Raw genomic sequence first — 22,534 nt, forward strand, 5'->3', positions numbered from 1 at the left:
CCATTGCAGCCACATATTCTAGTAACTTCTGCTTGACAGAAGACTTTTTTTTCCTGTACTTTTTGCATTCCATTATAGCATCATCAGTGTCTAATACTCTTGTTATATAATATATTTTATTACAATTTATAGAGATGACAGAATTACATACCTGGCTAGATCCACTAGGTATGTAATCAAATATCTAAGCATATTCCTAATTTCCATAATATTTGCTATAGTTTTCTCCTCAAGAATTTTTGGATAACTTGAATTCTCTTCTATTTCCATGATGTATGAAATTTTTTCATACATGTAACTAATTAGTATATGAAAAAATTTTACTTTCTCTTAATATTGATTGGAGGATGTATTAGTTACCTTATCATAAACTCTTTTACCACTTGTAAACCATAATCGATATATATCTTTGTTGAACCACTTGAATCAAATGCAGTTTCTGAATAAGAGAGATATTATATTGAGGTATATTATATTAAAAATTAAAGGTTGTAGTACAGAAACATTTGGATTCAACATGTGCAGACTATGACATTGTTTGTCGATTGGTTTGGTGGAATTGTCGACAAAAATTTGATGCTTGATCATCCCAAAGCTTTATTCGTACGATTGCTTTGTTGTTCAATTTTTAAAATATGTAAATTATTCCTATTTATATATGAAAATTAAATAGAATTAGAACCGACTTCTTGAAGCAAGAGAAGTACGATGATTTTTTGAATAGAGCTTGAATGTTCCAAATTTGAGACTTGGACTTTCAATATTTGGCCCACGACATCTAAAATACATGGAATGAAATTAATAATTACAAATACTTTTTTAAAACAAAAAATAATAGAACGAATATTTGAACTCATTGAATAAGTGTATATTGGTCCCCACGAATTTGGTAAATTCTGCATAAGTATGTATTTTGATTTTTTCAAGCGTAAAAAACAATTCTCTTCAGCAACTTTGACAATATGAGTTGTATCCAAAAATCTGATGGTGAATGGGTTGTCTGTCACTTTGTAGTGACTATAGGTGATAACAACTTCAAAGTTGCCAATTAGATATATGTTTCCTTCTTCAATTAGGTCCCTGAATATGTGAATTTTGCGATGGTAAATTGATCCTTGAATTAGAATTTCATGCAAGGATACATTTATAAGTAACATGTTTTATCAATCTACCCATTAAAGCTCTTAAAGAAATTACCTCTTTGTCTAGTAATAGGAAGTCAAGACTCATGAGTGATCCATTCAACTTGAAGTTATGTGCTTCCCACATGCGCATCATATGAACAAAAACATATTGTAGTTGCCAATCACAAGTTGATTGAAAGAAATTGTTTCAACAACAAAGAAGAAAAATTATCATCTTCAAAAGCCATGATAACTAAAAAGAAACAATTAAATCAAAAAATAAGAAGTTGTAAAATGGAAAAAAAAGAAGAGGATAGATTGAAAAGAAAACACAGTATCATTACTTACTTGGAAGAAAGAATGATTTTGTAATTTAATAACGAAAGGCGAATGTAAGTTATATAAAATATTCCTATGTAGTTAAAACTACAGATCTTAATCTGATTTCCGAGATTTATAATCTATTACATACATGTAATAAGTAAATAACAAGAATGTAGAATCTTAAAGTTAGAGTTGTACAATCTGTCGATCTAAAACCTTTTAAATCAAGTTAAATAGTAACCACATCAATAAAATAAATGTTATTAAAACTGACATATAGTCAACAAGGCAGTGTAAATAATGTAATTACATTTTCTAAGTTCATTCAACAGTTTTAGAGTAAATTTAAATCATTTTACAAATGCTAAAATACTACGTATTTACCTCTTCTTCTATACATTAAAGTAGATATACGGAATGGCTAATACAATGCATTGAGACATATTTTTAAATCAGAGGAATAAAAATAAAATTCAAGAACTTTCCTATGAATAGAAGTAAAGATATTCAGTTCTACATCAATCCAAAAATTTCAAAGTAAATCATGTAAAAAAGTGTTTTCAACAAGTTCTAACTAAACTTCCCGACATGCTAGCTATCATACTTGGCAAAGTAGGAGAATCTTTTTGTTTAGATTTCATGCAGTCCCTCACATCATGCAAAACATTCTCTTGTATCTCCAAATTTCCGGATGTGTGGAAGAATCTTAATCTCACTGAAGTATTTCCACCACCATGGAATAACATTTTTAGTTCATTGTGCCCAAAATAGGAATGTGCGCGCTATTTTCATTTCTGGTCTTATAGATTATTATTTTCGCAAAGAAATTGCTATAGGTATTGAAGAGATCACTTACGCAGCTAGAAAAACTAATTCCGAAGAAATGTTTATCTGTGGAATTATTCTAATATGTGAAGACCAAATAGATGACCGTTCAAACAATATCACCCAACTTTGGATAAATCAAGACTTTCAAGCTATTAGACAATGCCAAGAAAACTATGCGGAGTTAACATTGGAGCTAAGAGTGCGGCAATACCGAAAGTATGATATGCTTCTAGATGAAATAAAGATTGCTGACGAGTGTGTTGTTGGAGATTTAGATCATGTATGTGATGGGTGTTTCATCTTCAAAATTTTTTTCCGTTTCATAGACTTAGATCATCTTTTGCTTTAGACAGCAATTTCCTTTTAAAATTATGTACCCACAACTTATTCTTATTTCAAATTTGTATTCACAATTCTGGAAAATTTTGTAATTCACGCATTTTCTTAATTTAAAAAGAGTTTTTAAAGAGAAAAAACAATGGTTCAGATAAGAAACTAACCTTAACATCTCCATAACCAATACAGATCACACAAACAGAGTTTTTGTTGAAGAAGATTAGTTCATCTCGGCTAGACCCATATTTGCAGAGAAGATACAACAACAACATAATCATGACTTTGAAGCTATCTCAAACATAACAACAAATAAAAAATACAAGACATAACAACTTTTCTTTAGTTTAAACCTGGTAAATCCAGTTTTCCTGTGAAAGGCTACGTCCATATCTGTAGAGAAAATACAACAACAACAAAATCATGACTTTAGAGCTTTGTCAAATAATACCACGTGGTAACATTTAATTGTGCACAATTAAAAAATGGGAAAAATATCAAAAAAATCACGAACTTTCAAATTTGGGACGATTTAATCTTAAACTTCACAAAAGATAAATAAATCATAAAGTTTTTGTTGACTTTCGAAATAAATGACAAAGTTATTGTTGACTTGCCATTTGAGTCATGTGGTTAAATAGGTTAACAGAAATTTTTTACGGCGTTAATGTATCGTTTATTTGCTCTGTTAAAGCAAAACGACGTCCTCTACTCCAACTTCATGCTTCCATTTTCTCTTCTTTTGATTTGATTTGGGTTGAGGAACATCGTTCACCTCGTCGCCAGATGGGATTCGAATCGGTTCAGCTTCTATAGGATTTGAGATCATGAAATCGATTTGGGGATTTAGGGTTTAAATTTGTTTCTAGAGACAAAACGATTTTGTTTTGTCTCTGCAATAAAGGACGTTGTTTTGTTCTAACAGAGCAGATAAACGGGACATTAACGACTAAATTTTTTTGTCAACCTATTTAACGACATGACTCAAATGACAAGTCAACAAAAACTTTGTCATTTATTTAGAAAGTCAACAAAAACTTTACGATTTATTTGTTTTCCGTGTAGTTCAAGATTAAATCGTCCCAAATTTGAAAGTTCATGATTTTTTTGACATTACAAGACATAACATTTTTTCCTTACTTTAAACTTGGTAATTCCGGTCCTTCTGTGAAAGATTCAAGTGTGAATTGATAAGGAATACATGGTAACACCTATAATTTAAACCGATTAACATTTATAATAAACATTGAAAGATCAAAACTAAATCTAGACTAATCGTATAAGTACTTGGATCAATTCCTGTCCATTTCTGTTATAAACAAATCAGAGCTCCTGAGTTCAACAACATCTTGGGCAGAATGAACAATTCACAACGCCTACAATGCCACATCTTTAAAACAGAAATCAAATCAATATCTACAAATCTAAGAACTTTCTCAAATTGAGTATTGCCAAATTGGAACAAATGTTATCTAGTGATGTTTAACATCTCAACCGGTGCAAACTATACCGAACAATTCAAGTGCCACTGGAAACTACTCATAAATTGATTAAACATCTTAGAAGGAAAATTCTTTACATCACTCTATATTTCTCATCTCACACTCCTCAATTTCCCAAAATCCTAAGAACTAATCAACTTAAGCAGCACAATCCTCTAATTCCAAGTAAATAGCATAATGGTTGAAAGGAAACTTCCTTGATGGTTGACTGGACTCGAATCCACGATTGTTGATTTCCCTTTGAGGAATATCAAAAATTAGTCTAACCTGAATCATTTAAGACTTTCATATTTTTATAGCATTGTTGTCAGAACTCAAAATCCGACAATCAACTTCGTGGCACAATCAAAGAATTTTACTGCTCGTTTGGTGAGTATTTGGTGTAGCAGCATCACATAACTGATTGACTCCCTGACCGTCCAATCTCAAGAGAAAATCTGCGAGGTCTGTTTAATCTCCCAGACCCATCACCAAAATGCAGCTCTCTTTGATGATTCCGGTAAAATCAACAAACAACCGAGACGTCCAAGCTCTAGACATTCATTGTTCTCCACAATCGCCTATCTAAGTGGATGTAAGCTAGATACCGCGTGCTATGTTTAGAAGATGATTTATGGAGCTTGTTAGCGAGGGGTTCCTTGAAGCTTGGAAAATAGGTGATTTTTCCGGTGGTGATTGGAACCCTTCCCGATGGCAAATCGAGTCAACAACAAACTCTGTCGGCAAATCAAATCAAGTCAAATGTCTTTCTTTCATAGAGAGACTGAAGAGTAGGGAAAAACATGAAGAAACAGAAAACAAAACAGGTTAATGTCCGTTAGAATAAACCAAAATATCTACTCGGCCCATCAACATTACAAAAGTTTAGGCCCATGTAATAGCATAAGAAGTTTAGTTTTTTACAAACTTGGGCTAGGCTAATTTCTATTTTGTTTTAACATAAGAAGTTTTGTTTTTTAAGAATTTCGGCTGGGCTAATTTTAATTTTTTTTTTAATAGAATGACATGTACAAATACTAACGTCTGATTGGTCAACAAAAATTATTTGTATTAAACGAAATGTTCTAATTGGTTGTTGATTTTAACAGAGGTGTCAAGCTGAGAAGAACTAAAAAAGCTGATGTGTTAGCACATGAGCGATTCTTATTGTTTTTATAGTATTGATATAATTATACATAATCAAATATATATTACAAAAACGGAATAAAACTAGCGCATGTGGTGTGCACTGCGGGTTAAATCCTAGTTACTACTAAAATGTGAACATTTTTGTATAGGATCATCAAGTTTGTGCTTGGTAGTTAGGTTTTTGAGGCCTAACTATTGTGTGTTCTATTTCCCCTTAAACACTAACATGTCGATGTAGCAATAAGGGGTGTCAATTGATTTCACTATGATTGTTAGGCAATCAAGATGTGTACAGAAGCAACTAAGTCAAACCAAAATATAGTGATGGTGGGTTTTAAATAACAGCCTTAACTAAAGTTTCAAACAATAAAATACGAACTAAAGTGCCTTACTCGATCAAAGAGGTGAGTAGAACCCTATAGGCAACATATTCAAGTACTAAAATACAATAACAGGTGAATGAACATGGTAAAGGAAAATAGACAAATAAATCAAAGAAGAATAGAAGTTCTAAGGATGCATTCATGAATAAGAGCAAACTGTGAGATCTATTAGGTGGCTGACAGGCAAAATACAAATACCCTAAAGAAAATGTTTTAAAACAGATCAATGCATTCTCGTATCATTGACCCTCAAACTGAGCTAGGTGCAGACTCGGTTTTGTCGACGGACTCAAACTCATCAGGCACTAAGCACCAACAGATTAAAGTCAAAAAGCCTTCCAAAGAGCCATCTTTGGGATAGAGAAACTAATCTCTGGAATTAGTAGATCAGGTATACCATTAGAACATCTTTTGGATGCTGAAATGCCTCAGGGCAAATTCTAATTGATCAGAAAGAAATAAGCATGAAGCATAACTAATCCAGAAGGGATCTTACCTAATCTTAACCAGCTTACAAAACTAGATATTACACTAATCTAATTCATTCTCAAGAACCCTAATTACTACTCAAGCAACGTAATCAAGAACACAAACCCAGAAATTTCTATAGACATATCAAATTGTAGATCTAAGCAAAATAAACAACTTTCTTCAAAGAATTAAATGCAAAAACAAAATAGATTAATAGTAATTAGAGTTTAAAGATTCTAAATCACAAAAATGGTTCAGAGAATAAAAGCTTGGTCCTTTGGACAAATCCAAAATTACTTATTTATAGTAAAAAGTTGAAAACCCTAGGTCACTAGAAGACAATAGTTTTGAGGCGGTTTAGTGATATGCTCGACCCTTATCATTGAGTGACTAGGGTGCGGTAAAGATTGTGCTTTTGCCTCTATGCTTTGAGTGATCACTTGTCGAGTGGTTGCTTCTTCCTCTCCTCTTCTTACGCTCAACTGTCTGGTTAAGTGGGGAAATGAGGAGGATCCGCAGGCGCATGGATCGATCATCTCGTCAAGTGGAATCCGTCGGTTACGCTCGAGTAATTGGATGAGTGATTGGTTGAGTGGTGGGTCGAGTGGTGATCTCTGGCTTCCTCCGCAGCTATGTGATAGAGTGAATGCTTCCCCTTTGGTGTGATTGAGCAATATGGTCGAGTAAGCTCCTTATGCACCTGAAAACACACCCAAACATGCAATGCGTTTATAGAATGATCCTAAATGCCTAAATGTGCAAAATGTCCTAAAGTGATGCAAAAAGATATGAAACAACGAGTTATTACAGAGCTAAATGATGACAAATGCATGTATGAATCGAGCTAAAAGGTCCTCTTCTTCCTTGATGAAGACATCTTCATATTTTGCATCTTCTCTTGATAAGTCTGAAACTGAGCACTCAATAACTCTTTCCTCAAAATAAACTCCTTTCTGATCTGCTGGGTAATCTTCTTCTTCAAGCCATTCTGTTGTGAACTCATTTCCTTTCTTTGCTAGTTAGAGCAATAGCCATCTCATTTGTATCAATGCTGATTGGTTGTTGATTGGCCTCTTTTTTAAAATCCCATAGTTATTCTTTCAGCTTCATCACAGTTCCAGACTGCCCTTCTTTTACTCTGCTTTGCCATTTAAGTTTCTCTTCAGCTCATGCTAGTCATCTACTAAAGGGTCTTCAGTTTGAGTTAACCCTTTTATGGTTCTTCTCTAGCGTTCAAAACTCTTTTTCAGCTTGCTGAGTTGAGAGGTAGGGTTTGATCTTGTTGGGCTTCCAGCTTATGGTTCTTCATTAATAACCATGTCATGGATCCCAAGATTGTGTCCTTCTATTTTTGGTTTTGTTGTAGCATTGTTGATATCAAATTTCCCCTTAATGCCTTTTCCAAGGTTCAGATCAATTTTTCTATTCTTGACATCTATGACTACTCCAGCTGAGGCTAAGAATGGTCTTCGCAAGATCAGGGGATTCTTTCCCTCTTCATCCATGTCCAACACTACAAAGTTTGTAGGTATCTTAACATTTCCAATTCTGATCGGCAAATCTTCAATTAACCCATGAGGACGTGCAACAGACCTATAAGCCAAGAGCAAAGATAGGTTGCAAAACTCGTACTCGACGACCACTAGCCTTTTAGCTGTAAAGAGGGGCATAAGCCTAATAGATGCTTCGAAGGTCAATGGTCCTAGGAAGCATGGTAGAGTGAATGAACCAATGTCATCTAGCTTTTCTAAAATGACTTTCTTCTTATCTTTTTCTTAAGCGATGACACGGCTAAACATCATTGGATTCTGATCTTTCTAAATCTTTTCCATTAAGAAATTCTTCACAAAATGCTGAGTGTCCATTAGAGGTATGTATTCCATAGTCCAGATGACTTTCTTATAAGCAGGTGCAACATTGTAACTTGACCCCCCCCCTTCTTGAATCATATTGTCTTCAGTGATTCGTGGAGGCATACGATGAGATGGAGACTCATCGTCTTGTTGAATGATGATAGCGTGGGCAGTAGCATAATCTTTGGGATTCTGAACTGCTTATCTTAGAAGTTGTTAAGGGTGTTTCTGAATAGAGGAAGATGCTATATGACCTTCCAGACACTTCACTTTTGAATTGAGAGCATGAAACTTGACGTTTAGATCATTGTAATCTTGTTGTGTAGTTCAGCTACTTTTTTCGAAAGTCAAAGCTTCAGTGGCTTGTCCCTTAATGATATGTTGAATCAATTGCTTTACTTCAAGATCTTGTGCTGTTGGGGCTTGTTGTGGTTGTTGTGTGAACCCTGGTGGTGGATTTTGCTGTTGATAACCTTCGTTGAACTACTTCTTAGGGGAAAATACTTGGTTATAGGGAACATATGTCTTAGACTGATTCTGCTATTGTGGATACATTAGTGCTTCTGTAGGAGAGGTTCAAGTTAGACTTGTAATTGTTGTAATCTTTGTGGAATCCTTCTTGGTTATGAATGTAGATGCTTTCGTTAGTGTGATCGTTCCCCCCTTCTTGCATCTGGAAATGCTCTTCATCAGTTATGTAGTGTATCTGCTTCTGTGGTGCCAACAACAGTTTATTCAGCTTGTCATTTAGAACCCTGATTTCTATCATGTGTCTATCTTGAGTGTCTCCAGTTCCTCTCACTGATCGATCATATTCTTCATTGTAGCACTCATCAGACTGTACCAAATTTTCGACTAAGTCTCATCCTTTTTCTACATCCTAATTCAAGAAGTTTCCATTGGAAGCAGTGTTGAGTAGCATTCAAATCTATGGTAAAACTCCTTTATAGAGAGTACTTAATAAGAAAGCACTCTTAAAGCCGTGATGGGGGCAATGAGTGGTATAGCTTTTAAACCTCTCCCAAGCTTCACAGAATGTTTTATTGTTCTTCTGGGTAAAGCCTGAGATTTTGTTCCTCAGCAGAGCTGTGCGAACGTTGTAGAAGAACTTGGCTAGGAAAGCTTTCTTGCAATTGTCCCATGAAGTGATTGAGTTTGGAGGTAAAGTCTTTTCCCAGTGTTGTGCCTTGTCGCCCAAAGAGAAGGGAAAGAGTCTTAGCTTAAATCCATCTTCAGTTACACCATTGATTTTGGTTAGGCTACATAGCCTATCAAAGCTATCAAGGTGTTCTAAAGGGTCCTCCATTGGCAAGCCATGAAATTTGTTCCCTTGGATCATAGAGATAAGACCGCTCTTAATTTCAAAGTTGTTATTAGGAACCGGCGGTGGCACTATCCCTTGTCTTTGGTGAAAATTTCTTGGGGCATCACGAGCACCAATGTTTCTTGATTGATCAACATTAGGTGGATCTTGTATCTCAACTCCTCTGTTCAGTTGATTAATAACAAATGGTTTTGCTGATCTCAGTCTGCTTTTTCTTTGGTTTCTTGTAACTCATGAGCTATCCTATCAATGTTGTCTTTGAAAGGAAGTAGGGGTGCAATTCCTTTGGAACGAGTGTGCATGCATGAAGATTAGTACCTACACCACAAAGACAAGTAGAAGAAAAGCTGAGTTAGTAACCAGAGTAATGTAAAAAAACTTGATCTTAAAAGTTTCTGAGATCTTGAATGTAACAAGCGATCTTTACTCAGATGTCATATAAATTAGGTATATTTACGAGAACCTTATAAAAAATTTTTTTTTATTACTGTCATATTTTGGTCCATTTTGTATACCCATCGTGCCCCTACTAAACGTTACAGGAAATAACGTAATTATAAAGAATGCCACTGCCACATCAGCAAAACCGTGTCGCCACGACAGAAATTGCTGACAGCCGTAAGGCGATAAAGAGGCAGTTACGGCTAAGTTACGCTATGTTGCAGCTGACAAAATGGCTGAGTTATGAGAAAACAACGGACTTATGAGTATAACTCAGCCTATAGTTATGGCTGATTTATAAAATTTGTCTGAGTTATGAGATAATCTAGCCTACGTTACGGCTGAGTTAATGAAATTTGTCTGAGTTATGAGAATTTCGAGCATAACCCAGACAACATTGTGGCTAAATTATGAGAAAATGGCTGAGTTATTTCCTCAACACGACTCAGTTATCTTTTTTGGCTAGCTGAGTATTCAAAGACGCCTTAGTTATGGGATAACTCGGCCTTGTTACGGCTGATTTAGTAACGAAAGATTAATTACTATAAGAGCATGCAATTACGGTCGAGTTATTAAACGATACAACTAAGTTAAAGATTGTTGGTTGAGTTACGACATTAGAAGGCTGAATTAACTTGGCGTTTTTTCTTTTTTTAAATTACTATAATAGTATTCATGTTGCGACTGACTTATAGTTTTGTTTGATGGCTGATTTATTTAGGCAAATTTACATGTTCGTTTGGTGGCTTACTTGCCAATTCATCAATTAAAAAATGAAGTCGGATGCAACATTCGACGTCATCATTCCATCTCATCATCATCAACAGAAATACGAAACGTCCCTAATTTTTTTCAACTCGTCTTCTTCTTCGCTGTGTTGTTCTTCACCCGAGTTGTCCTTAACCTATGTTTTTTTACATCACAAGAACTTCTAATTCATCATCGTCTTCCTCATTTCTTCTTCATTTTCTTTCATCCTTCTCCTGATATGCTTGCCTCTAATTGTTGTAAACAACCCAAGAAGGCCCAAGAAAATTAGGATTAAATTATCTTTGGAAGTTGGTATTGGAAATAAACGCCTTAGAAAGCAACACGCATGTTCTCTATCTAAACAAGTTGGGCATAATGCTAAAACTTGTTAGACAAAGTATTGTTTGCAAGAATTTTCTTTTTCTTCATTATTTGTTAGCAGTAATATGTAGTTCGTGTGACAAATCACCTGTCATTGTAGACTCTAAGAACCATAACACATTATAACTCATTGAGTTTTAACGTTTCGTGACAAATCAATTGTACGGATTATAACTCAGCCATAACATGTAAGGTTCCGTAAATTTACATGTCACGGCTGAGTTATATGCTTCGGGAAAGATGAAAGGTTGTGTACATGATATTTTACGGCTGAGTAATAATGCTTCGGGAAAGACGAAAGGTTCGGTAAATTTACATGTCACGGCTGAGTTATATGCTTCACGGAAGATGAAACATTTGGTAATTACATGTCACAGTTAGTAATATGCTTTAGAGAAGACGAAAGGTTGTGTAAATTATATGTTACGGCTGATTTGTAATGATTTACATATTACGACTGAGTTACATCACTTTACGGCTGAGTTATAATACATATCGAAAACAACATATTTTGGGAAGAAAATATGAAATTTATTGGTCAAATAACAATAATAGAATTAAAAAATATAAGAATATGTTTGAGGGATACGTAGGAGGAAGACTAAACCGTATGAATCAAAACATAGATAGAAGTAGAACAATCACTAGTCAACAAAACCGTATGAATCAAAACATAGATAGAAGTAGAAATATCTCCAAAGAGATCGATCGAGAGGAAGACTAAATGAGAGACATGTAAAATCAAAGTAAAAAAGTAGCTATTCTTGATTTTAACTCAAACCTGTAACGAATCATGTAGAATTCTATATATCTCTTTGATTGGGGTTTTGATTTTTGATGACTTTTTTTGTGAGCGAGGTTGCGAGTATATCTGACGAAGCTTTTGATTTGGGACCCTATGGCAAGCGTTGTGGCTGTGAGGTTTAGGAAGATCCAGCCCATTCCTGCAATTTGAAGATCTCTGTCCATGTTATACCCAAGTTGCAGATTATTAGATCTAAAGACTTTTCTTGGATTTGGAGACAAAAAGGAGAAGAGGGGAAATAAAGTGAGTTTGAGGAGAGTGAGATTGGTGATGTGGGTTAATGACATAGATAATCCAATTTTTATATATTATTCTTAATTAAAAATGAATTAATAATTATTAATTAAAAAAACTCATCCATGGGACTATTTGGCATGAAAAGTTTGTACCGAACCGCTTCATATCACTTATGTAAACAACTTCCCTCAAGATTGGCTCGTTTGAGCCCTAAATAATATCTGATGACAAAAAAAAACTAATCAAAGGTGTTAACTGTAATTACACAAGTGCTCAAAACGTATGAGTAATTTTAAAAAAATGTATGATATTTTAGTAATAAACATACTTTTCTATAACATCTAAGTAATTAATTCATGTAACAATGAATTGACAACGACACAAAATTGATAGTTAGGTTTTTGAGGCCTAACTATTGTGTGTTCAATTTTCCTTTAAACACTAACATGTCGATGCAGCAATAGGGGGTGTCAATCCATTTCATTCTGATTGCTAGGTGGTCAAGATGTGTACAAAAGCAACTAATTCAAGCCAAAATACAATGATGGTGGGTTTCTAGTAACAGTCTTAACTCAAGTTTCAAACAATAAAAAATACAAACTAAAGTGCCCTACTCGATCACAGGGTTGAGTAGAACCATGAAGGCAACATATTCAAGTACTAAAATGCAATAACAGATAAATGAACAAGTTAAAGGAAAATACACAAATAAATTAAAGAAGAATAGAAGTCCTAAGGACGGATTCATGGATAAGGGCAAACTGTGAGATCTATAAGGTGGCTACAGGCGAAAGACAAATACCCTAAAGAAAATGTTTTAAAACAAATCAAAGCACTCTCGTATCATTGACCCTCAAACTAAGCTAGGTCCAGACTCGGGTTTTGTCGACATAATCTAATTCAATAGGCACTAAACACCAACAGAGTAAAGCCAAAAAGCCCTCTAAAGGGCCATCTCTCGGATAGATGAACTAATCTCTAGAATTAGTAGATCAGGCATACCATAGACCATCTTTGGATTCTGGAATGCCTAAGGGCAAATTCCAATTGATCAGAAAGAAATAAGCATGATGCATAATTAATCGAGAAGGGATCTAACCTAATCTTAACCACATGATAAACCTAGATATTACCCTAATCTAATTCATCCTCAAGAACCCTAATCACTACTCAAGCAACATAATCAAGAACACAAACCCATAAATTTCTAGAAACATATCAAATTGTAGTTCTAAGCAAAATAAACAACTTTCTTCAAAGAACTAAATGCAAAAACGAAATAGATTAAGAGTAATTAGAGTTTAAAGATTCTAAATCACAAAAATAGTTTAGAGAAGAAAAACTTGGACCTTTGGACAAATCCAAAATGACCTATTTATAGTAAAAAGTTAAAAACCATAGGTCACTATTGTCGGTGTCGGTCCCGCACCGAAATTCAGGACCAACCAAAGATTGCCACGTGTAAGGACGGTAAGCCCATTAAGAGTAAGGCCCATGAGATTGCCAGTCGAAAGGATGATAATGGGCGAGGTGGTCATGTGTCGAGGTACTACAAGAAAACAGTCAACTACCGACTACAACCGGCGAGTACAGTAATAGTCGCTATATTTAGTGACTATTCAGCTACAATTTTACGACTATAGTATAACTAATAGGTTTACAGTTGCTCATTAGTCGCTAAATTCACTACACAAACGAGACGCCTTAGTAGTCGCTAATTAGCGACTAATCTATGACTAATTTGGCTGTTTGATATTATCAAACGAGACGCCTTAGTAATCGCCAAAGTTAGTCGTATATTAGTCGCTAAACAGCGACTACAAGTACGACCCGCCGTAGTAGTCGCAAAAAAGCGACTATTTTACGACTATTACGGCGTGTCATTAACCATAGTCGCAAAATAGACGTAAGTTTCAATTAAAAAGCACATGTTTAGCGTTTTGTAAGTTGGTGAACCGATTTTAGACGACTACTTAATATAGTCGCGTTTTAGTCACTTAAAAATTGTCTATATAATGAAAATTTCACGTACACAAAATTCATTCACAACACAAACAATATATCTAAAAGAAAAAACGTTTTTGGAAAAAAAACGAAAAAAATAAATATTAGTTTTATTATTGGTCTTATAATGGCGGGAAACTATAATTATACCAATAGTGGTGGTTTTAATCGAGAGTGGATGTACAAGAGGTTTGATGAAGTGACAGAAAATTTGTCAGCAGAATATGTCGTTGGAGTGGAGGAATTCTTGACATTTGCTAATAGCCAGCCAATAGTACAAAGTTGTCGAGGTAAATTCCACTGTCCTTGTGCTGTGTGCAAGAATGAAAAACATATCGTCTCGGGTAGAAAAGTTAGTAGTCATTTGTTTAGTCAAGGATTTATGCCTGATTATTATGTTTGGTATAAGCATGGAGAAGATTTCAACATGAATGTACGAACGAGTAATTATGTTGATAGAACGTATGTAAGAGAGAATTCTGAAAGTGTGGGTAATGTTGTAGAAGATCCATATGTAGATGTGGGTAATGTTGTAGAAGATCCATATGTGGATATGGTGAACGATGCATTTCGTTATAACGTGGGGTTTGATGATAACTATCATCAAGACGGTACTTATCAGAAAATGGAGGAACCGGTACGTAACCATTCTAAGAAACTCTATGACTTGTTAGAAGGTTCTCAAAATCCATTGTACGATGGTTGTCGTGAAGGCCAATCACAATTATCGTTAGCAGCTTGAGTCATGCAGAACAAGACGGATCATAATATGAGTGAAAAGTGTGTGGATTCGGTATGTCAAATGTTGACAGATTTTTTACCAGAAGTAAACCAAGCTACTGATTCGCATTACAAGACAGAAAAATTGATGCGCAATTTAGGCCTTCCTAATTATACAATTGATGTTTGTATTAACAATTGTATGCTTTTCTAGAAAGAAGACGAAAAGGAAGATCAATGTCGGTTTTGTGGTACTCAAAGATGGAAGCCTATGGATGACTACCGTCGAAGAACCAAAGTGCCATATAGTCGTATGTGGTATCTACCTATTGGTGACCAATTGAAGAGAATGTATCAGAGCCACAAGACAGCAGCTGCAATGCGTTGGCATGCCGAGCCCCAATCAAAAGAAGGAGAAATGAATCATCCTTCAGATGCGACAGTGGAGATATTTCCAAGAGCTACATCCCTTGTTTACCGAAGAACCCCATAATGTTTATCTCGGATTATGTACCAATGGATTCAATCCATTTGGCATGTGGCGAAATCAATCGTTGTGGCCTGTGATCCTGACTCCATATAATTTACCACCCGGTATGTGCATGAATACAGAGTACTTGTTTCTTACAATTCTGAATTCTGGGCCAAATCACCCGCGAGGTAGTCTGGATGTCTTCCTCCGACCTCTTATTGAGGAGCTAAAAGAGTTATGGTCTATGGGAATCGATGCATATGATGTGTCTTTGAATCATAATTTTAATCTAAGCAGTGCTGCTGTGGACAATAAGCGACTTTTCGGCGTACAGCATGTTATCCGGATGGACAACCCACGGTAAATTGTCTTGTCCAATTTGCATGGAAAGTACTAAGTCTTTTTATCTACCTAATGGAAGGAAGACGTGCTGGTTTGATTGTCACCGAAGATTTTTTCCTAATGGTCATCCATTACGGAAGAACAAAAAAGACTTCTAAAAAGGAAAAGAAGCTTCTACCGAGTATCCACCTGAGTCTTTAACCGGTGAGCAAATTTATCACGAGCGGTTGTGTGGTGTAAATCCACCAAGAACCAAGGATGTTGGTGGCAACGGTCACAAAAAGAAGATGCCTGGCTATGGGAAGGAACATAACTAGCACAAGGAAAGCATATTATGGGAGCTTCCATATTGGAAAGACCTGAATCTCCGACATTGTATTGATGTGATGCATACAAAGAAGAATTTTTTGGATAACATAATGAATACTCTTATGAGCGTGAAGGGTAAATCAAAGGACAACATCATGTCAAGAATGGATATAGAACGATTTAGTTCTCGGCCTGACTTACATATTGATAGTAAGGGAAAAGCTCCATTTCCTTCTTATACATTGACAAATGAAGCCAAAAAGAGTTTATTGCAATATGTGAAACATGCAATCAGATTTCCAGATGGTTATTTGTCTGATTTGGGTAGTTGTGTTGATATGGAGAATGGGAAGTTGTCAGGTATGAAGAGTCATGATTGCCACATTTTTATGGAGCGGTTACTTCCATTTATCTTTGCATAACTCCTCGACCGGAATGTTCACCTTGCATTATCAGGTAAAATAAGAATATATAATTTACTCTTTATATTATATATATATATATATATATATATATATATTAACTTGAGATGATGCAATTTATATTAACCTAAGATGATGCAATTTATATTTTTTTGCAGGGGTTGGCGCATTTTTTAGGGACTTATGTTCGAGAACTTTGCAGAAAATTCGCGTTCAAATTCTTAAGCTTAACATTGTTTTGATCATATGCAACTTAGAAAATATCTTTCCACCATCATTTTTTGATGTTATGGAGCACCTGCCTATACATCTCCCCAACAAAGCAGAATTGGGCGGTCCTGTCCAATATAGGTGGATGTATCCTTTGAGAAGTTTTTCAAAAAGTTTAAAGGAAAAGCAAAAAGCAAGAGATATGCGGCTGGATCAATTGTTGAGTCATATATCAATGACGAGATTTCTTCTTTCTCAGAGCACTACTTTGCCGATAATATACAAACAAAATCAAGGTAATTAAATATATAGTAATTAAACATCTTTACAAAAGCAAGTTTTCAAATTAACAACCATGAATTACCTCATTTGGATCAGGTTAACGAGATTCAATGAGGGTGAAGTTCATGTATATCATGTTCCTGGAGTACCTAATATATTTACTCACGTCGGTCGTCCAAGTGGTGAAATACGTGAAGTATGGCTATCAGAGGAAGACTATGAATGCGCACATGGATATGTTTTACGAAATTGTGACTATTTTCAAGTAATTGAGAGGTATATAACAAATTAAATACTCCCATTTTAAGTTTTTAATTATAAATTCTACGTACATAACTAATTCTCATATATATGTTGGTTTAATAAGCCCTATTTGTTGTTTTGGTATAGTATGTTCGAAGATTTTCTTTCTATTAAATATCCAGGATTGAACAAAAAAGAACTCTTCGTGAAAAGAGGTGAAGAATATCATGTGTGGGTGAAAGATTATGTATGTCTAAATAATTTATCTATATATATGATTTGCATTTATTTATTATTCTTCATATTTATAATGATGTTTATTTCTAAATTTGCATACAGGTTACATATTGGAACACGAGTAATCCATTTCCAACTTGGGTTCAAGAGATAGTAGATGGCCTTTGCACAAAGGCAAAACCAGGCCAATGTATTTTATAAGAGGCTATTTGTTTCATACACAGAGTCATGGAGATGGACGTAAGACTTGTAACTATGGTGTATGTGTGAAAGGTGAAAATTATGCGGATGCATCTGACGCCGCAAATATTTACGGAAACTTAACTGATATCATAGAACTTGAGTATGAGGGGGTGGTCGGTTTGAAAATCACACTTTTTAAATGTTCGTGGTATGACCCTAAGCTCGGAAAAGGCACTCGAAGGAGCAATAGTGGTGTTGTCGACGTTCTTTCATAGAGAAAATACAACAAATACGAGCCATTTATTTTAGGTACGTACGCTATATATATATGGTTATTTAGTTTTTCTTGATCATATACAAATATGTAATTATCCAAACATGGTGCATTTACAAACAGCATCTCAAGCAGAACAAGTCTGTTTGATATCCATACACGAAGAAACCAAAGCGGGAGTGGTCAACGTTTTAAAAGTAAATCCAAGGAGAAACATATTAGGAGAATATGCAAACAAAGACGAGACTCTATTGCAAACCAAAAATGATGATGATGTTTTAATGACTACAATAGAAGATCTTGTACTCGACAATTTGACATAAGATTGCAACCCAATAAATATTGACTACGATGTCGAAGACGCCGATCCAGAAGATCGATTCCTATGTAATTTATCGTCTTCTGATGATGAAGAACATGAAGACGAAGAACAATATTAGTTTTGTGTAATATATTGATGTCAAATTAAGTAATATTATTGTATAATATGATTTTAATTATATATAATGATGCAAACATTTTAAATAAATTTTACTAAGTACAAAAAAAAATAGATTTGACAAAGTATATTAACTATAATTAAATTTATTGTAAGTATAAATACAATTAATATTAATATTTAACTTTTAACTTGGCCCAAAAAACAGTTAAGCCCAAATCCAATTACAAGAATTTAAATTTAGTGACTATATACTGACATTTTTATGACTAATACCTAATTTATTGGGTCTAAAATCTCGCGGCCCAAACCCAATTACAAGAATTTAACATTAGTGACTATTTACTAACACTTTTGCGACTAATTACAAACTTATTGGGCCCGAAAACTCGAGGCCCAAACACATCTTAAAAGAATTGAAATTTAGTGACGATTCAGTGACAGTTTTGCGACTAATCAAACTTATTGGGCCAACAACTCGAGACCCAAACAATGTCGCGACAATTGAGCGACTAAAACTCAAAATTCAGGCCCAAACGCGAGGCCCAAACCCTACTTCAACCACACGAAACCCTACCCTTCTAAGGGTTGTTTTCTTCCCGCAACTGACTTCGAAACCCTAAGAAATTCTCTTCGATCTCTCTTCCTCTCTTTGATTCATCATTTTCGATCCTTCTTCTCTTCGATTCCTCAAATCTTTTCGATTCAAACTCACAAAGTATTTTCGAAATCAAAACCCATAATCTCTCTTCGATTTCACACTCTCAATCTCTCTTCGATTTCATACTCACAAACTCTCTCAGTCTCCGGCGTTGCTTTCTCTCCGTCTCACGATGTTTGGGCGAGGAAAAAAGAGGAAAACCACTCCTAACCTTGCTCATAGAGCCACCGGATCCACGGTTGCTGGACGACCGAGTACTCTTCCGGCTCAGTACGACTTCATGCCGGCAGCTCAACATAACCCTCAGCTTCAGACGCCTGAAACACCAGCCTCGTTCCTCCAGTATAATCAACGGCAGCTCATGTCTGGAACTACCCTCCGCTCAACAATTATTCCAGCACTCCGTGACTCATCAACCTCAAATGCAAAGGACTTCTTCTGTAGAAGTCCAGAATCAAGCCACGTTGACTCCTCAGCTACCCACTCCGACTCCTCAGCTTGGCCCTCCGACTTCTCAGGTTCACAGTCACCCATCCTCTCAAGGCAACAACTTCGATGATGATGCTCCTCTGTCGCCGGATCTCCAGGAGGACACACTTCAGTCTCTAAATGACCTGCTGATGTTACCGGAGAGCGAGAAGTTCGTTACCGTCCTCTCTCCCTTGGCTCTACCGAATATATAATGGTATGATCTTCTTCTTCTGTTATTTGTGATAACATGTTGTGTTGTGTTTTGATCCTAGGTTTAGTTGTCATATTGGGTTGGTGAGGCCAAGTAGTATTTGTTGTGTTTGAATTGATTCATGTTGTGTTGTGTCTGAATTGATTCATGTTTTTGTCACATACAAATCTAGAAGAGTCGTGTGTTTGCATTGCCTTTTTTAAGTTTAGTTGTCATATTTAGATGATACTTGCAGCCTTTTGCTACATTTGATCTGTTGGTATGAAATTCTATATCTATTGTTTGCGAGAACATGTTGTGGTTTGATCTTATGGTTATGTTGGGTAATGAGCTTTGTGAGGCCAAGTAGTTTAAGTATTTGTCTTTTCTGATTCATGTTTTGTCACAGATGCATTTGAAAAGTCGTGTGTTTGCAGTCGTGTCTTTGATTAAGTGCATTTGAACATGTTGTGTTTTGATCTTATGGTTATATTGTGTTGATCTCTGATTTAAGTTTAGGTCTGATCTTAGGGTTCTGTTGTGTTGATCTCTGATTTAAGTTTAGGTCTGATAAGTTTATATAATCTTCCAAATAACAGCTGCTTGTTTTTCTTGTGTATGGAGGTTTACTCGGGACACAAACTCGCGACTTGTTAGGAAGATAACTAGAGTGTTTACAAACAAATTTGATTGTCCCTTCTATAGTTGGACATGTGTGCCACAAGAAAGACAAGAGAAATACTTCCTCGAGTTTGCTGTTAAGTTTTCTTTCAGCCCTTCTATATATGATTACACATCTATTGTTTACTGACATTAGCTTTTGTTTTTCTAGAAAACACACCATTAGGATCCTTTGATAACTTGGACTGTCCAGTATTATTTCAATGAGATCTGTTTAAGGCGAATGAAAGGCATGGTTAGCACCGTGAGAACTAGTCGAAAGAAACCTAAATGGATCGGGAAAACTCTATGGAAAACAATGACTGCATACTAGGATACTGAAGAAGCTCAAGAAAGAAGTCAAATCTATTCATCAGCCCGTCTGTCTGACCGTAACGGTCTAGGTCCTCACATACACTTCTCAGGGTCGAAGTCATATCAGCAAATCCTAGACGATTTGGTGAGTCTACTTTCTGTTTTAATCCTTTGCAACTTTAATCTGACTTTTCTCTTCTATTATATGACTTGTTTTGTTTTTCATTACAGGAAGATGAATTGGGCAGACCTGTCAGTGTTGGTGAAGTTTTTATCAAAACACATACAAAACCTGATGGGACCTATGTTGATCAAAAGGCGGAGCAGATTGCAACCTCATATAAGAAGAATGTACAACTGAGGCAGGCTGAGCTCGAGGCAGATACTTCTGCTATTTAAGATGAGGCTTCGCGGCCACGAGAGCTCACAGCTGAGGAATGTACAACAATATTTCTTCAGGTAACGTTTTCTGTTTCCCAATACTTTTTCTTAAGTGTTTTGATATTTGGGTCAATGTTTAAGTATAGGTCTGATATGTTGAGTTTGTGAGAACATAAGTTTGGTCTGATATATTGTTGTAGTGAGAACATGTAGTGTTTCTTGTTTTTGTCACGGATGTTTAACTAATGGCTCTGTTGGGCAATGAGATTTGTTAGGCATTGAAGAGTTGTGTGTTGTTTCGTGTTTAAGTTTCTTGTGTGAATTGTTTCTTGTGGTTGTCACAGATGCGTTGAAGAGTTGTGTGTTGGTCTCTGTTTAACTTTAGGTCTGATCTTAGGGCTTCCTAATCTCAGTTTTTCTCATACTTTGTAGTCAACTGATAGAGATTCAAGAGGCGTTCCTTATGAGTAGGAAGCCTGAAAGAGTCTCTTGTCAATGGCAAGCGGAAGGAAGCAGGTGACTTAACTTCCTTTGTCGGTCTGCAAAAACAGTTATTGGAAGATCAACGCAAGATAGAAGAGCAGGTCTCTTACAATCAGAAGCGTGATATTGAGGTTGCTTTGCGTGAAGCTGAGATTTCCCGAGTTGCGGATGAGCATAAGAAGAAGATCGAGCACTTGTCCTTGGTGGAGAAGTTCTTGCGCGAAACTGATCCCTGGTTCCTGAATTTCCTCGAGACGCAATCGGCAGAGACAACCACAAATCCTCCCTCATGCTCTCCATCATCATCTGCTTCATAGGTCTATGTCTAAACTCCTTACTCAAGAACTCAATGTCAGTTTTCAAAGTTTTTATGTGTAAAAGTTATGTACTTGTGTTGAACAAAGTTCTTAGTTGTATGTGAATCAAACATGTTCTTGCAATTTGTGTTTTGTTACGTTTCTTATATGAGAATGAATTGGTGTGTATGATTCTCGTACTTTAGGTTTTTTTCTCAGCAAGGTTTCCTATTTTGAGTGGTTCGATTGGTTTTCTGAAAACAACAGTAGTAGCAATTTAGTCAACAAAAATGTCATCAAGCAGTCAGTTTTTAGTTACTAAAATTGCCGACTAAATAACACTTCAGTCGCAATTCAGTCTCCAATTTAGTCACAAAATAGTCGTAACAAGTTACGACTATTTACCAACTACATAAACAAGATCCGTATGTTAATCATTAATATGTCGCGTAATAGTCGTCACACTTTACAACTAATGTACGACTATAAAACGATTACATGCATTTAGTCGTAATTTTAGTCGCTATTTTAGCGACTAAAATTACGACTATAGTGTTTAGTGACTACAGTGGATAGTCGTGAAATAGTTGTAAACAGGTAATTAATGACTAATTACTGAGTAACACTATAGTCGGTAATTGACAATTTTCTTGTAGTGACGAAGGTGAAGTCAATGTTAGTTTGGGTTAGCTCTTTATTGATTAAGAGGCAAAGCCCATAAAGGATCGAGCCAATTCGAATTCAAATGTTTAAGCAGTAAACTCGAAGACTGAAACATGCACATTTAAGAGAGAATAATTATGAGTAAATGAGAATTAAGTGTAATTTGTGGGTATAAGTAATAGGGCCAAGAGCCATGAAAGACACACACATTTTTGTGCAAACTTACTATAGTCATTTTGACATCAATTCATAGCTTTTTATACCCAATTTTTATCCTCAAGAATTATCTTTCTCACTAAATAAATAAATACTTGTGTGTGTGAATCCGACATCCACATTTTGGCGCCGTCTGTGGAGACTGAGGATTCTTGAGTCGTCAGATTGTCTATACCA

The 22,534-nt window shown here is 35.5% G+C and overlaps 3 pseudogenes across 3 annotated transcripts; 2 read left to right on the forward strand and 1 right to left on the reverse strand.

Annotated features, from left to right (window-relative positions):
• Window positions 1-7,112: 7,112 nt before the first annotated feature.
• AT4G06648 lies at window positions 7,113-9,572 on the reverse strand (annotated as a pseudogene; the record flags this gene model as incomplete). Its single annotated transcript has 1 exon — window positions 7,113-9,572.
• Window positions 9,573-14,015: 4,443 nt separating this feature from the next.
• Window positions 14,016-18,019, forward strand: AT4G06650 (annotated as a pseudogene; the record flags this gene model as incomplete). Its single annotated transcript has 1 exon — window positions 14,016-18,019.
• Window positions 18,020-18,854: 835 nt separating this feature from the next.
• Window positions 18,855-21,494, forward strand: AT4G06652 (annotated as a pseudogene; the record flags this gene model as incomplete). The annotated part of the gene is made up of 1 exon: window positions 18,855-21,494.
• Window positions 21,495-22,534: the final 1,040 nt, after the last annotated feature.

Source organism: Arabidopsis thaliana, chromosome 4 (assembly GCF_000001735.4).
Source record: "Arabidopsis thaliana chromosome 4, partial sequence".
Classification (NCBI taxonomy): Eukaryota; Viridiplantae; Streptophyta; class Magnoliopsida; order Brassicales; family Brassicaceae; genus Arabidopsis; species Arabidopsis thaliana.